The sequence below is a fragment of the Elephantulus edwardii genome, unplaced genomic scaffold (genome assembly GCF_000299155.1).
Source record: "Elephantulus edwardii isolate Elephantulus edwardi_28Jun2011 unplaced genomic scaffold, EleEdw1.0 scaffold00059, whole genome shotgun sequence".
Taxonomy (NCBI): Eukaryota; Metazoa; Chordata; class Mammalia; order Macroscelidea; family Macroscelididae; genus Elephantulus; species Elephantulus edwardii.
Genome location: NW_006399809.1, coordinates 15,803,125 through 15,817,974, shown reverse-complemented (window position 1 = coordinate 15,817,974; position 14,850 = coordinate 15,803,125). Strand labels below are relative to the sequence as shown.

General features: G+C 41.6%; 1 pseudogene; it reads right to left on the bottom strand.

Annotated features, from left to right (window-relative positions):
- Nucleotides 1–155, bottom strand: part of LOC102845289 — a 17,231-nt pseudogene extending 17,076 nt beyond the window's left edge.
- Nucleotides 156–14,850: the final 14,695 nt, after the last annotated feature.

Here is a 14,850-nt window from a genome sequence, read left to right as displayed (position 1 = left end):
CCGGGTAATCAGCAATGCCCCAGTAAATCCAGATAGGATCCTACCGGCCTTTCTCCTGCCAGATTTGTTCCATAGCAGCTCGGCTGATAGCTCTGAGTGATGGCTCTGCAGTGGTGCCCTGAGATCACAGGGTTGTGGTGGGAGCTGAGGTGCATGGTTGTGGACCTGCAAGGGGGGGGGGGGGAAGGGGGAGGAAGCAAAGGGTTGGGGGGCATGGAAGCACAGGGCTTGGACACTACCACCAGGAGGCAGGGGGCAGGTCTTGGGGTGCTGGGGTTTATGCAGCGGCACCCTGCAGTGGTGGGGTCATGCAGGCGCAGGCTGCAGGGGCATCCCACAGTAGCAGGCAGTCTTCGTTCCTCTGGGGTCACACAGTGGTAGGAGGTGGTCGCTCCTCTGGGGTTCTGCGGTGGCTGGCAGGCTGTTGCTCCTCCAGGGTCTCCTAGAAGCTGGGGGCAGTCGGTTGCTCCTCCGGAGTCACAGGGTGGCAGGTGGTTGCTCCCTACTTGCTCCTGGTGGCTGGGTTCCACAGTGGCTTGGCTAGTGTCTTTTGGCTGGGACTCAGCTGTCCTGTGTGTGGTTCAAGTTCCACCTCTCTGGCAGGTTGCAGGTTGCTGGGTTGCGCTGGGCCACTTGTAAGGCATGGTTTTGTTGCTGTTATATTTTATGGTGTTATGGATTTTTTTATTCCATTTATTATCTTGAGGTGAGTTAATTTCACTTATGACTTTTAAAATAATTTATTTTGTTGCTGTTGCTTTATTGTTTACTAATCCTTTATCATTTTTCTCTGTTTTATTCTGATGAGAAGTTTTATTCATTTTCTTTTATGTTATCCTGTAAGTTACTACTTATTCCAGAGTCTGCAAGAGTTCATTCTTGATGACATCCTCTTTATTTGAAAACTTTCTGTCCACATTATTCTCTCTTTTGTCTTTAGAGTTGACCTCATTTACAGACTGATGTCTCAGACTCCCTATTTTGAGTCTCCTAAGTTTTTTTACTTTGTGTGTTTCTGTGTCTGGGTTGGTTTCTGGATAATGTTGTTGCCATAAATTTTAATTTCATGTTATCTGCTGCTGTTTCTTTGTCCAAAAGACTGTCTTTATTATTTATTGTATAGTTGATCTAGTTTTTACAAATGACTTTCATTTCTGTTTATCTGGAAATGTTATAATTTCATCATCATATTTGAGGGATAATTTTTCTGGGTATTAATTCTTGGTTTTTTTATTCTTGTTTTTGCTTCCAGCGAATATGCTATCCTGCCTTCATGTTTTCTGCTTCATTATAAGTAATCTTTCATTGTTTTTCAAGCTGCTGTCAGTGTTCTTTGTCTTAAATTTTGGAACATTTAATTATGATACATATTATTATGGGACTCTGTTTATTTGGGGTCAGTTTTATTTAAAGTAGTACCTGGAATATGCTACCAAGTCATTCCCCTGGTCTTCTAGGGAGCAAGGAGGAGATCACAACTTTCTTGTCATCAGCTAGCTACTCATACAGGAACCACTGTGTTCCTGTGCTGATAACAAAGCTGTTTATAAAAGATGAAAATGACTGTACTGTGTCAGGTTTGTTCAAAGTTCACCACTCTGCTTGTCCCCTTATTCAGTGTCTTCATTCTGTTTCTTTTTTCATTCAATATTTGGACTAGTTTTTTTTAAATTTTATTTTATTATTTTTGTGTGCGTGTACCGTCAAATCAGATCTGACTGGTACAGGAGGAGATTGTCCCTCCTTCCCCGGCTGAGCATCTGGTGGATTCGAACCGTGCACCTCTGGGATTGTAGTTGCAGCTTCTTGCCACTAGGCCACCAGAGCTCCCCTGGACTAGTTTTTTTAATATTTATCATTTCCTTTGAAACTAAGGTTTCCAGGATTATCATCAATAACTATTACTTTCTTTTCTGGCATCTTAGAGACTCTGGACTGTCTGCTTAACTCACCATCTTACTGGAAACCCAAAATCCTTTTAATTTTTTAGGGGAAAAAGTTACAAGAATAGTACAAAGACTTTTCATATACTCTTCATCCAGATTCCAGAAATGTTAATATTTTGCCATAGTTGGTGTGGCATTAAAATTTTTAAGAATGACGATTTATTTCTATTCATTGCCTTAGACCTGATCACATGGCTAGGTGGGGACATATACATAAAATAAATCTTTGAGGCTCCACCTGCCATCCTTAGATCTCCTGGAGGCTGCCTCATCTGCAGACGTGTGAGTTGCCACTGACCAGCGGCTTTAACATCTACATGGCCAATATAATGAAAGCCAAGCTGATTGTAGTGAGTCTGTGGCAAGATGGAGCCTGATGTAACAAGATGGAGCCTGATGGAGGCAGATTCAACCAGATGTAAGCAGAGCCAGAGATTTTACATGCCGGACTGAAGGAAGAGCTGACTTGGGACTGCTGTGAAATCAAGCTTTCTGAAATCAAGCTTTCGATGACTGTTAACAGCTTCAGCTTGCTCGGCTCTGCAGTCAACTTGGTACCAGCAGCCAGGAAATCAAAAGACAAATTGTATTGGGAAAACATCCAGAGTACTGAAGAGTAACGATACCAGTCCTAGAGACTAAGGTGGATCTGATCCAGGCCATCGTCTTTGCAATTACTTGGCTATGCATCAGAGAGCTGGACAATGACTAAGGATGACAGAAGAATCGATGCCTTTGAGTTATGGTGCTGGAGAAGAGTATTGAACATACCATGGACTACTAAGAGAACAAACAGGTCTGTCCTTGAGATGGTGAAAGCAGGCTGCTCCCTGGAGGCAAGGATTTGAAGTTCCATCCCACATACTACTTTGGAGAAGGACATCATCACTGGAAGGGTGGACAGACAGTGAAAGAGAGGAAAACAAGAATCCTGGATAAGATGGACTGATTCAGTGACTGGAGAAACGGGGGAAGATGTGTTGGAGACAATGAAATTGACTCAAGATAGAGCAGGGTTCAGAGCTGTTGTACATATGGTCACAAGTAACTTGACAGCGCATAACAACAACAAGGCTGGCTTCTCTTGAAAAGCAAAACCAGTGGAGGGGGGGATAATATATATATATGTAGTGCAACGAAGTCAGTCTGGAGGCTAAGATACGCCTGACACATGCCATGGTCTTTGCAATCACTTGCTATCCATCAGAGAGCTGGACAGTGACTAGGAATGACAGAAGAAAAATTGATGCCTTTGAGCTGTGGTGCTGGAGAAGAGTATTGAATATACCATGGACTGCTAAGAAAATGAACAGGTTTGTCCTGGAGAGGTTAAAGCCAGGCTGCTCCTTGGAGTCAAGGATTCTGAAGCTTCATCTGACATATTTTGGATATGTTGCAAGGAGGGACCAGTCCTTGAAGAGGGACATGGAGGGACATGCATGGGAGGGTGGAGGGATAGAGCAGGAGAGGAAGACCCTTGATGAGATGGATTGATTCAGTGACTAGGGTAATGGGGGCAGTTGTGTCAGAGATAGTGAGATTGGCGCAGGATAGGGCAGAGTTTAGAGCTGTTGTACATAGGGTCACTATGAGTCGCAGGCGACTCAACGGCACACAACAACAACAGGGGAGCGTTGGTGGCTTTGTGGTAAGAAGTTGTGTTGCCAATCCAAACCTAATGGAGGGTCACCTATGGGTTGGCTCTGATTTAACAGTACTTACAACATAGCTTCTTAATTTATTATGAACATTAAACTTTTAATAGGACTACTACTTAGAAACTTGGGCTTTGTCTCATTCTGTAGGGTATTTTTTCCCTTTGTCACAACAGACTTTTGATGAACTCAAAGCCTAGTTTATTTGATCTTATATTGCTTGTGATTTTGGTGTTGATTTTGTTGTCATATTGAGGACTTGCTGTCAAATAATAAGTTCTAAAGAATTACCCCTATGTTTTCTAAGAGGTTTGTGTTTTCAGTTATTATGTTCAGACCTTTAATCCATTTGGGGTTTATTTTCATATGTGGTTTGAGATTCAGATTCTGTTTCATTCTCAGTTGACCATAGATATGTAGGTTTATTTCTGGAGTCTGGATTCCATAAATAGTTAGCATTATAGTAACATTTTGAAGCTTTGAATTGGATTTTGGTAGTTGGGAGCAGGATAGAGGATGTCCCTGAAGAAATAGTTTAGTACAGTGAGACTCTCAGAGAGGGCTGAGTCTTAGGTAACATCAATTTTGGTGGCAAAGTGATGAGAATACATAGTGAGAAGACAAATATTAAGGAACCTTATATGCATCTTAAAAAGTGTAAGAGCTAATTTCCCTCTTCAAGCCTGATAATGATGGGGCAATCGAATGCTTTAACTGTGATGATGAGGTTTTAGGATGTGTTAACAAGTTTTTTAATCGTAATTTTAATGATAAAATACTATTGCAAATGTTTGTAAGGATATGCAGAAGTTGGAACCCTCCATTGCAGAGGAGAATGTTAAATGGTGCAGCTATTATGAACAGTATTTTGACAGTTTCTCACAAAGTTAAAGTCTTACTATATGACTTAGCAATTCTGTGATCAGGTATCTACCTCAGAGAAATGAAAACATAGCTTACAAAGACATGTATGGAAATGTTCGGAGGAACATTATTCATAAAAGTAAGAAAGTGTAAACCCCCAATGTCCATCATCAACTAGGTAAACACATTGTGCTATATGTCCATATAAACGTAATGGTAATTAGCAATAAAATAGGGTGTGGGTGAACCTTAAAAGCATGCTTCATGAAAGAAGCTACACAAAACTAAAACAATGATCTTTATAGGTTTTGGTTTTATCCCTAGGTCTCTGATCCACCTTGAATTGGTTTTTATGTAGAGTGTGAAATATAGACCTTGTTTCAGTTTTCTGCAGCCATATGTCTAGTTTTGCCAGCACCATTTGTTAAAGAGACAATCATTTCTCTACTTAATTGCCTTTTCTGTTTCTGAAGAATGACATAGATATCTGTATTGAGATTGTGCGGAATCTGTAGATAGTTTTTGTAGGATTGTCATTTTCACAATCTTGAGTTCACTGCATCTAATATCCAGAAAGGAATGTGTCAAAGCAGTATTCTGTCTCCATACCTATTCAGTCTATATGTTGTTGTTATTTACTGTTGAGTTGGAACCAACCCATGGCAAACCCTCCAGTGGGTTTTCCGAGGCAGTTAATTGCATGGGAGGAAACTAACTGTCCATCCTTCTCCCACGAAGCAGCGGTGGCCTCAAAGCATGTGCCTTTGGGATGGCAATGCAGCTTTTTGCCACTAGGCCACGAGAGCTCCCTATTCAATCTGTATGTTGTTGTTGTTATGTGCCATCAAGTCACTTGCAACTCATAGCAACCCTATGCACAAGAGCTCTAAATGCCATTCTATCTGTATATGAAACAAATAATTCATGAAGTTGAACTTTATGAAGAAGAATGCGACATCAGGATTGGAGAAGGACTCATCACCAACCTGTATTATGCAGATGATACAGTCTTGCTTATAAGAAGAGCTGAAGAGCTTGCTGCAGAAGATAAAAACTCCATCCTTCTATATAGATTACATCCCCAAATCAAGAAAACAAAAATCCTCACCACTGGACCGTTAGTCAACATCAAGATGGAGAAAAGATTGGAATTGTCAATGATTTAATCTTACTTGGATCCACAGTCAACATCTGTAGGAGCAGTAGTCAAGATATAAAAAACAAAAGCACTCCAACATGTTTCATTGGGAAAATCAGATGCCAAGGACCTCTCCAAGTTACTGAAGAGCAAGATGTCAGTTTAAAGACTAACGTGCACCTGATCCAAACCATGGCCTTTTCAGTTACTTCTTATGCATCTGAAATTTGTCCAAATGAATAAAGATGACAGAATAAGCATCGATGTCTTTGAATTGTGGTGTTGGAGGAAAGTACTGAATATCACATGAACTTCCAAAAGAATCAACAACCCTTTCTTGGTGGAAGTACAACCAGGTTGCTCCTTACAGGCATGGATGGTTACTTTCACATTCTTTGGGCATGTTGTCAGGAGGGGGCTGTCCTTGGGAAGAGACATCACCCTGGGAAAAGTGGAAGGTCAGAGAAAGAGAGGAAGATCCTCAGCGGAATGGAGAGACAGACACAGTGACTGTAACCATGCGTTTGAGCATGTCAGAGTTTGTGAGGATAGTGCAGGAAAGAGCAAGGTCCAGAGCTGTTGTTCTCTGGATTGCTGGGAGCAGTAGTTATCTCAGTGACATCTAATAAGAACATAACCAAGTTCAGCATGTAAGAAATAGAACAAAGAAGAGGTTCTAAAGACATTAACAGTAGTTTGAGTGTTTGGTGATTTGATGAATTAGAAGGGAAAACTAATGACACTCTTATATTTGCTATGACTACCATTTTGGAGAAGGACTGTTATGAAGGCACTCCAATCTACTGCATTATGTGTATGAAAAGTATGTTGCTGTTGTTGTTATGTGCTGTCAAGTCGCTTTTTACTCATAGTGACCCTATGTACAACAGCCCTAAACCCTGCTCTATCCTGTGCCAATCTTGTTATCTCTGACACGCCTATCCCCATTACCCCAGTGATGGACTCAATCCATCTCATCGAGGGTCATCCTCTCCTGCACTGTCCCTCCACCCTCACAAGCATGACATCCCTCTCCAAGGACTAGGCCCTCCTTGCAACATGTCCAAAGTATGTCAGATGGAGCTTCAGAATCCTTGCCTCCAAGTAGCAGTCTGGCTTCACCCTTTCCAGCACAAACTTGTTTGATCTCCTAGGAGTCCCATGGTATGTTCAACACTCTTCTCCATCACCACAGCTCAAAGGCATCAACTTTCCTATCATCCCTAGTTATTGTCCAGCTCTCTAAAGCATAGCAAGTAACGGCAAAGACCATGGCTTGTATCAGGCACACCTGAGTCTCCAGACTGACATCGTTGCTCCTCAGTACCTTGGCGAGGTCTCTGACAGCGGACTTTCCCAATACAATTTGTCTTTTAATTTCCTGGATGCTGGTACCAAGAGTGTTGATTGTAGAGCCAAGCAAACTAAAGCTGTCAACAATTAATTTCTTGACCATGTATCATGATGCTGCCAATCGCCACATTGGTGAGAATCTTTGTCTGATGTTGAGCTTTAATCCATATTGAAGAATGCAGTCCTTGACCTTCTGCAGCAAGTGCTTCAGGTCCTCCTCAGTTTCAGCAAGCAGGGTTGTGTCATCTGCATAACACAGATTGTTGATAAGTCTGCCTCTAATCCTTATGCCACACTTCTCCTCATAGATCCTGTAACGGAGTGAGTCCCCAGAAAAGACCACCGAGCCAATTAGCCGAATAAATAAAGTTTATTTTGAGTTCGAACCTGGGCTCCCGCGTGCTGACACAGCAGCATCCACCCGAGAGCCCCGAGACAAAGTGAGCCATCCCTTTTATACTTTCTTGCTTCTTTGTCTAGCTACACCGTACTAGTTTGCTCTTTATTGGTTAGCCATAGCTCAGGGAGGCAGTTTGGAGACTTGTTTGAGCCTAATTGGTGGGGAAGCAGCTTGGAGGCCTATTTGAGTCCGACTGGTTGCTTCAGACACAAGGCTGCAGAAAAAATCCCTTATGTCCTTGAAGAAGAGTTCCACTTTATGGAAGTCAGCCAACAGAGTGTGGTTTATCACAGGTGAGGGAAGTTGCTCGCTGGAAACTATGCAAGTGAGTGGGATGGAGGTAGCTGCACTTTGTCAGAAACTGAGTTTTTGGTATTTGATTCTTACAGAGCCCAGCCTCCCGGATGAAAAGTGTAGTCCTGCTTTTATTACAGAGAAGTTGTATTGTCTGTATTATCACGTGGGCTTTATTCTCTTGACTTTCAATCTTTTAAAATGGTACCAAAGGACTTGTTTTAAGTAGGTTTAGAATCTATAAACTTTTGTTCATTTACTTTGTAAGATGTGAGCTGGCTTATATTTTCTCTAGCCATAGCCACCATGAATTATCCTTAGCATGATTTTATTAAAAGTTGCTTTAAGTAGGAGTGGTAATAAGCTGACTAAGTGGTGTGGTCTGGGCACCAAGCAGTCAACAAATGCCAGCCAGCTACAGTGCCCAGAGTAATTTCTGGCGGAATGTTGACCCTGACTGCAGGAGTTATAAATGGATAACTGGACGTGTTCCTTCTCTACATGTCCAAAATGGAAATCAATACTTTCCATGTTACCCAGTAGGACTGCATGGATATCCTGGTTTTATTATTGTGCACTCTCTGGTGCCTGCTAGAGAGATAACCAAAGACCTTTGCTCCCTGAATATCATCATATAGCATCATTCCATCATTGTGTTGGGCTTGGGAGGAAGTGGGGAGAGGAAACCAAAGAAACTTAAACTGATCTTCAAAACAAATGCAATAAGCAGGGTATCCACTTGACAGCTGACAGCAGTGGCATCCTGAGTAGATGAGTGTTCATACAACTATTACTGAAGCAGAAAGTCACAGCATCCTTGAGAAAACAAATGGGGCTTTATCTTTTGTTACTCATGAGAGGTAAGAGCCCTTCTAGCACCACTCCACAAAGGGCTTCTGGAAGTCAAGACTTTGAGATGGAAGATGTGAAAACAGAGTATAACAATGAAATCCTTTAACACAATTAATTCTGTGACACTTTTTAAGGAACCATCCTTTTGTACAAATTGGACCATGACAAAGCCAAACCACAGGACAAGGGGCATTGCAGTCTGCCTTCAGGGTGCTCCAGTGAAAGCGTGGCTAGCGTGCCTTGTGAGTAGGACTATGTTATATTTCTAGAGTAGCGCAGAGCTGCTTTGCAGTTGGAGTGGTATGCTGAAGTTGCAAGGGACAAGGAGTATGGCATGAAGAAGAAGTTGGATAAAAAGGAAGAGGGGGATGGGTCTGCCTCTAATATTGTTACCACCACCAGTTAAAGCTGAAGTTATTGATGATGGACAGCTAATTGAAAGCTAGAATGCCCTGAGATCAGAAGTGTGCTAACCTATTGGAGATGTGAATGAAGGGAGGCTACTCTGCTTCAGCAAGAAAGCTACTAATGACCTGAGTCTATGCTCCAAAGCCCAGAACTCCTTCAGGGATGGAGAAAAATCACCCAGCAACACTTTTGTCTCCCCTGAGACCATGTCTGTTCCTTCTCCTTCCTGCTTGGCCCAGTTCAAGTATATTGATAAAACAGTCTCTTGCAGGACGTCCCAGTTCACATGGAATAATCAATCATCTTATTTCATCTGAGACTACTCAAGTGTGTGTTTTGGAAAAATGAGAACTGAGGCTCAAACGGAGACTTGTACACCAGTGTTTGTAGCAGCATTATTCACCATTGCAAGAACATGGAAACAGCCCAGCTATCCAAATACAATCGAATGGATTGAGAAGTTGTGGTATATTCATGTAAATAAAAATGTTTTCCACTTTTAGAGAACAAGAACAAAAGAACCAGCAACACATCAGCATTGAGTTGATTCCATCTCATTGCAGCGCCATGCGTAAGAGCAGAATGGAACTCCATGTTCAATTGGAGGAGGGACGGACAATCTTGGGAGAAGGATTGTGTAGTCTCCTCCTGCGTGACTTACTACTATCCCTGAAAACCCACAGGGGGAACCTTTGACTCGGTTTTGACTCGGTGGCACACATGGTTTTCTTGGCTGTACCCACTATGGAAGCAAATGCCTAGAACTCTCCTCTGGGTGCTGCTGGGACCCTTCTGTCTAGCAGCTGAGTGGAGACTGTTGGCATCGTGTATGGTACCCCCGGAAGGGCTCTTGTGGGTTTTTGCCCAGCCCTTCTAGTTCTTAAGCTGATTTTCCCTCTTAAGAGGAATGCTATTTAATATGTTCCTTTTTTGTGGCCTTTTGGTGTTTTTTTTTTTTTTTGTCCATAGATGTAAAAACTGCCCTATGGGCGTTTGGTCAAACTTTAGAACTTATTGCATCTGCTTGGTGATACAGGTTGCAGCTAAGCAAGAACTCAAGGAATTCAGAGACCACACCCCTATGAAAAGTCAGGCTGTTGTTCTCTCTAAACTCTTGCTGACTGTTGTCCTAACTTTGATGCAGATTCAGTGAATGTAGAGAGGATTAAAAAAATATATGCAGACTTTAGAAAATGAATTTTGGCTCATATTCTAAAGTCTTGTGCTTTTGGGGGGAGAGGGGAATTTGGCATGTTTATTACCTGTTTGGGGGAAGGTGAATTTTTTGGCCTCCATTTGGGGAGACTCCTCATGCACAAAATGGAAGCGTTTCTCACTGGGAAATATTTCTAAACCCAGGTGCACAGTCATTATTAATACCAACAAAATAACTGGAAACTTCATTCTTTAATTATTACTACTCAAAATGAAAACACTGTTCCCTTCCTTACCTTTGGTCTTTGCAGAGTCTTATATGCCTCTACTGATTTGCCCAGTAGGCAAGAATACTTTTTTGCCATAATTAGGGAATGCCAGCTCTGGTGGCCTGGTGTGTATGGTGTGGCAATGCTAATCCAATAGCAGCACCCCTCTGGAGGTTCAAAACCACCAGCGACTCTGAGGGTGAAATATGACCAATCTCCTCCCTTACTATTTACAGCCCTGGAAATCCAACGGAGGGTCAACTATGAGTTAGTTCAGGCAATGAGACAGAGAAATTGTTTCTTAGCTTTATTCTCTACATGACCTTAGCACAGTTGTTTAAAAGCTGCAGCACTCAGGAAGACCAAGTTGCCAATCCACTTTCAAAAACCAGCCAGTGAAAACCTTGTGGATCACAGTAGTCTGATCCACAGGTGATTGTGGGGACTGCATCAGACTGGCTGCATTTTGATCCACTTACTTCAGATAAACAGTAGTGTTCTGTTTCTGTCATATTTTCATTAGATTCTCACAATAACTTTGGGAAGAAAGTATCAGGAACTGAAGTCAGAAGTTTAGTAATTAATCGATTCAGAGTTACAAAAGTCAGGGTTTCATTGTCAGGTCTAAGTTTCTCTTCCCCAAGAGTTTGATAATTTCTGTCCTGTGAATGTTTTGGATGCTAGAGCTATAGGATGGAATATGAAGGTATAAAAATATCTTGAAAAAGTCACTTTCTTGAGATCTGTTTTTTTCTTTTGCTTTGGGTTTTAAATAATTTACTGATTTTTGAATGAGTCTTTTCTTCATTCAGGTAATGTTGGGAAATCAAATGGAAAAGTAAATGAGCCAGATATTTCAGGCTTTTACTGTGAAAGTTTGGAACATACTCAGCCAATTGAGAGATTGCTATTAAATACCAAATTTTTACAAAGATTTATGTTTAGGACATCATTGCTTAATTCCTACTCAGTGTATATTCTATATTTTACTTTTCATGTCATTTATTTTCACGGCACTGCTGTGATCAATGAAAAAAAAATGGCAGCATCTATCTAACTAGATTATGGGCATCTTATTGTTGTTGTGTACCATCTAGCTGGAACCAACTCATAGCTGACCCTCCAGTAGGTTTTCAGAGGCAGTTAATCACAGGAGGAGATTGCCCATCCTTCTCCCACAGAGCAGCTGGTGAAATTGAACCGAATACATTTGTGATTGTAGGTGCAGATTCTTACCACTGGGCCACCAGAGCTCCCTAGAAATTGGCATATCTTTCTATAAACAGGTCCTGCTTACCAGAAAGGGAGGTCTAATGGCCTGGTAGTTTGAATCCAGCAGCTGCTTTGTGGAAGCAGGATGGGTAATTTCCTGTGTGATCAACTGTCTCTGAAAAGCTGCTGGAGAGTCAGCAATGGGTCAGTTCTGATTCTATGGTATACACCAACCATCTTACTAGAAGGTTAGATTCAGAACTTTCAGTACTATAGAAGACCCAGTGAATTTTTATACTGGTCTCACATTTCATTCTCAGTGCTGTTAATGATACTCTATTAGTTTAGGAGAGTTGGTTAGTCATCCCAGAGTTGTTGCTGTGAAAATGCCCCAGTTTAGTGGCGGTTACCAGAAGCTTTGATAGCCCTTGAGACTAGTAGAAACAGGAGAGGACTCTGAGAGTAGTGAAGGTTGTTGGGACCCCTGCCGTACCTCCTAGATCCGACCTCAGAGTGTCAGGGCTGAGGATCTTAATAGTAATGGCCACTCTGCCATGGAAGTGTAGAATGTAGTAGAAAGATGATTATAATTCTTAAAACGAGTTAAGTTTTTATGAGAGTCGTTTGTAATTTATTTGGTTTTAAACACTTAGATGATTGAATCTCTTAATCTTTCCTAATTGTAGGTAACTCTGACAGACCAAAGAGTAAAGCATGTTGTAAGCCAACAAGCAGATTTGAAGCAGATGGAATGGAAATGTAAAAAAATATAAGAATGTTCTAAAACAGACGTAAAGACATATTTTATGTTTCATTTTGTAGGAAACAATTTGAGTTTCAGCTGTAAAGAAAAGCCTCATGTTGCATTATGACCTGATGGAAGAGAGCAGATCCCTTTTCTGTTGGGCTGAATAAAACTCTTTCTATTAAGGAATAAGTTAGTAAAATGTGACATGTAAAGATTTTGGAATAACAAGAGGTAAAGCAAAATAAAAGTGAGTACGTGTGTGATTCTTACGCATTTTCTTCTTACTCATCACTGTTTTAACAGTTGCCACCTATCAACAGTGTGGGATAAAATTGTTGTGTGTGGGCAAGTTGATTCCAGCTGATAGTGAACCTATAAGACAGAGGAGACTGGGCCATAGGGTTTCATAGGCTGAAATTTTTCGGGAAGCTGACAAGCCTTCTTTCCTGCAGAGGGAGCTCTGGCGGCTAACTGGTAAGGATTGCTGCCAAGCATGCAGTTCAGATCTGCTCTGTGGGAGAAAAGTGGACAGTCTCTCCCCATGGGATTTACTGCCCCTGAAAACCCACTGGATGTTAAAAAACAAAGCCAACTATGAAATGGTTCTGACTTCACAGTACATAACATCAGCAACAAGAACAATTTCCCTTGAAGAGTGGCTAGTGACTTCAAATACCTGCCGTTTTAATTAACAGATAAGTACTTTATCGATTGTGCTACTAGGAATCTTAATTTGCCTAAGATTAGGGTCTCTCATTCAACTTGCCATGTGTTAAATAAAGAAGAAGAGATGGTGAGACTGCGGACAGGATATTAAAAATGTAGATCACCAGGGAGTAGGTCCATGTCTTATATTTACAACTAATGAATGAACAGCTACATAGTCGGCCCTTGATGGAGGGATGGGCTATGTTGTTTTTGCTATGTGCTCTCAAGTCACCTGCATCCCACAGCAACCCTATGTACACCAGCTCTGAAGACTGTCATGTCCTGAGCCAGTTTCACTGATTCAGACACACCAACACCATTTTCTCAGTCACTGCATCAATGCATCTTATCCAGGGTTTTCCTCTCCTGCACTGTCCCTTCACGCTTCTGAGAATGATGTCTTTCTCCAAGGACTGGTCCTTCCTGGCCACATGCCCAAAGTATGTGATACAGAGCTTCAAAATCCTTGCTTTCAAGGAGAAACTTGGTTTCACCTTCTCCAAGATGGGCCTATTTGTTTTCTTGGCAGTCCAAGATATGTCCAAGACTCTTCTCCAGCACCACAACTCAAAGGCATCAGTTCTTCTTCTGTCATCCTTAGTCCTTGTCCATCTCTGTGATGCATAGTAAGTAATTTCGAAGACCATGGCCTGGGTCAGGTATGCCTTAGTCTCTAAAATGACATTGTTGCTGCTTAGCACTCTGGAGAGATCCCTGACAGCAGATTTTCCCACTGCAATTCTTTTATTTCCTGATAACTGGTGCCTAAAGTGCTGATTGTGGGGCCGAGCAAACTGTAATTGTTAACAACCTCAATCTCTTTTCCAGCTATCATGGTGCTGCCAATTGGCCCAGTGGTGAGAATCTTTGTCTTCTTGATGTTGAGCTTCAATTCATATTGAAGACCACAGTCCTTGACCTTCTGCAGCAATTGCTTCAGGTCCTTCTCACTTTCAGCAAGCAAGGTTGTGTCATCTGCATAACATAGGTTGCTGATGAGTCCTCCTCAAATCTGATGCTATGTTTCTCCTCATAAAGCCCAGCCTCCCGAATGATCTGTTCTGCATATACATTGAAAAAGATATGGAGACAGGATGCATCCCTGACACACACCTTTCCTGATTTTGAAAGAGGAAGTGTTCCTTTCCTCTGTTTGGACAACAGCTTCCTGGTCTAGGTGTGTGTTTCACACGAGCACAATTAAATGTTCTGGGACTTCCATTTTTCTTGATGTTAGCCATAATTTGTTGTGATCCATACAGTTAACTCCCTTTGCATAGTCAAGAAAACACCAATAGACATTTTTTTCCGATATTCTCTGCTTTCAGCCTAGACCCATCTGACATCAGCAATGACATTTCTGGTGCCACCGTCTCATCTAAATGCATCTTGAACTTCTGTCAGTTCTCTATATGTTATTCTCATGGTTTTAGGATGATCTTCAGCAATATTTTGCTTGCAAATGGTAGTGATGATATTGTTTGGTAATTCCCACATTCTGTTGAATCACCTTCCTTGCAAATGGGAACAAATGTGGATCTCTTCTGGTCAGTTGTCTAACATAGACTCATGAACATGTCTAGGGCTGCATCTCCTAGTTGAAACATGTCAACTGATACCTCCTTGATACCTGGACCCTTATTTTTCTTGCACTTGCTGTAGAAAGTCAGAGATACAACCTTCAATATGGATTGCATCTCAACATCAAGAAAACAAAAATTTTTTCCCATTGGACCAATAGGCAACATCATGATATATGGAGAAGAGATTGAAACTGTCAATGATTTCATCTTACTTGGATCCACAATCAACACCCTTGGTACCAATAGTCAGGAGATCTGGGAGATG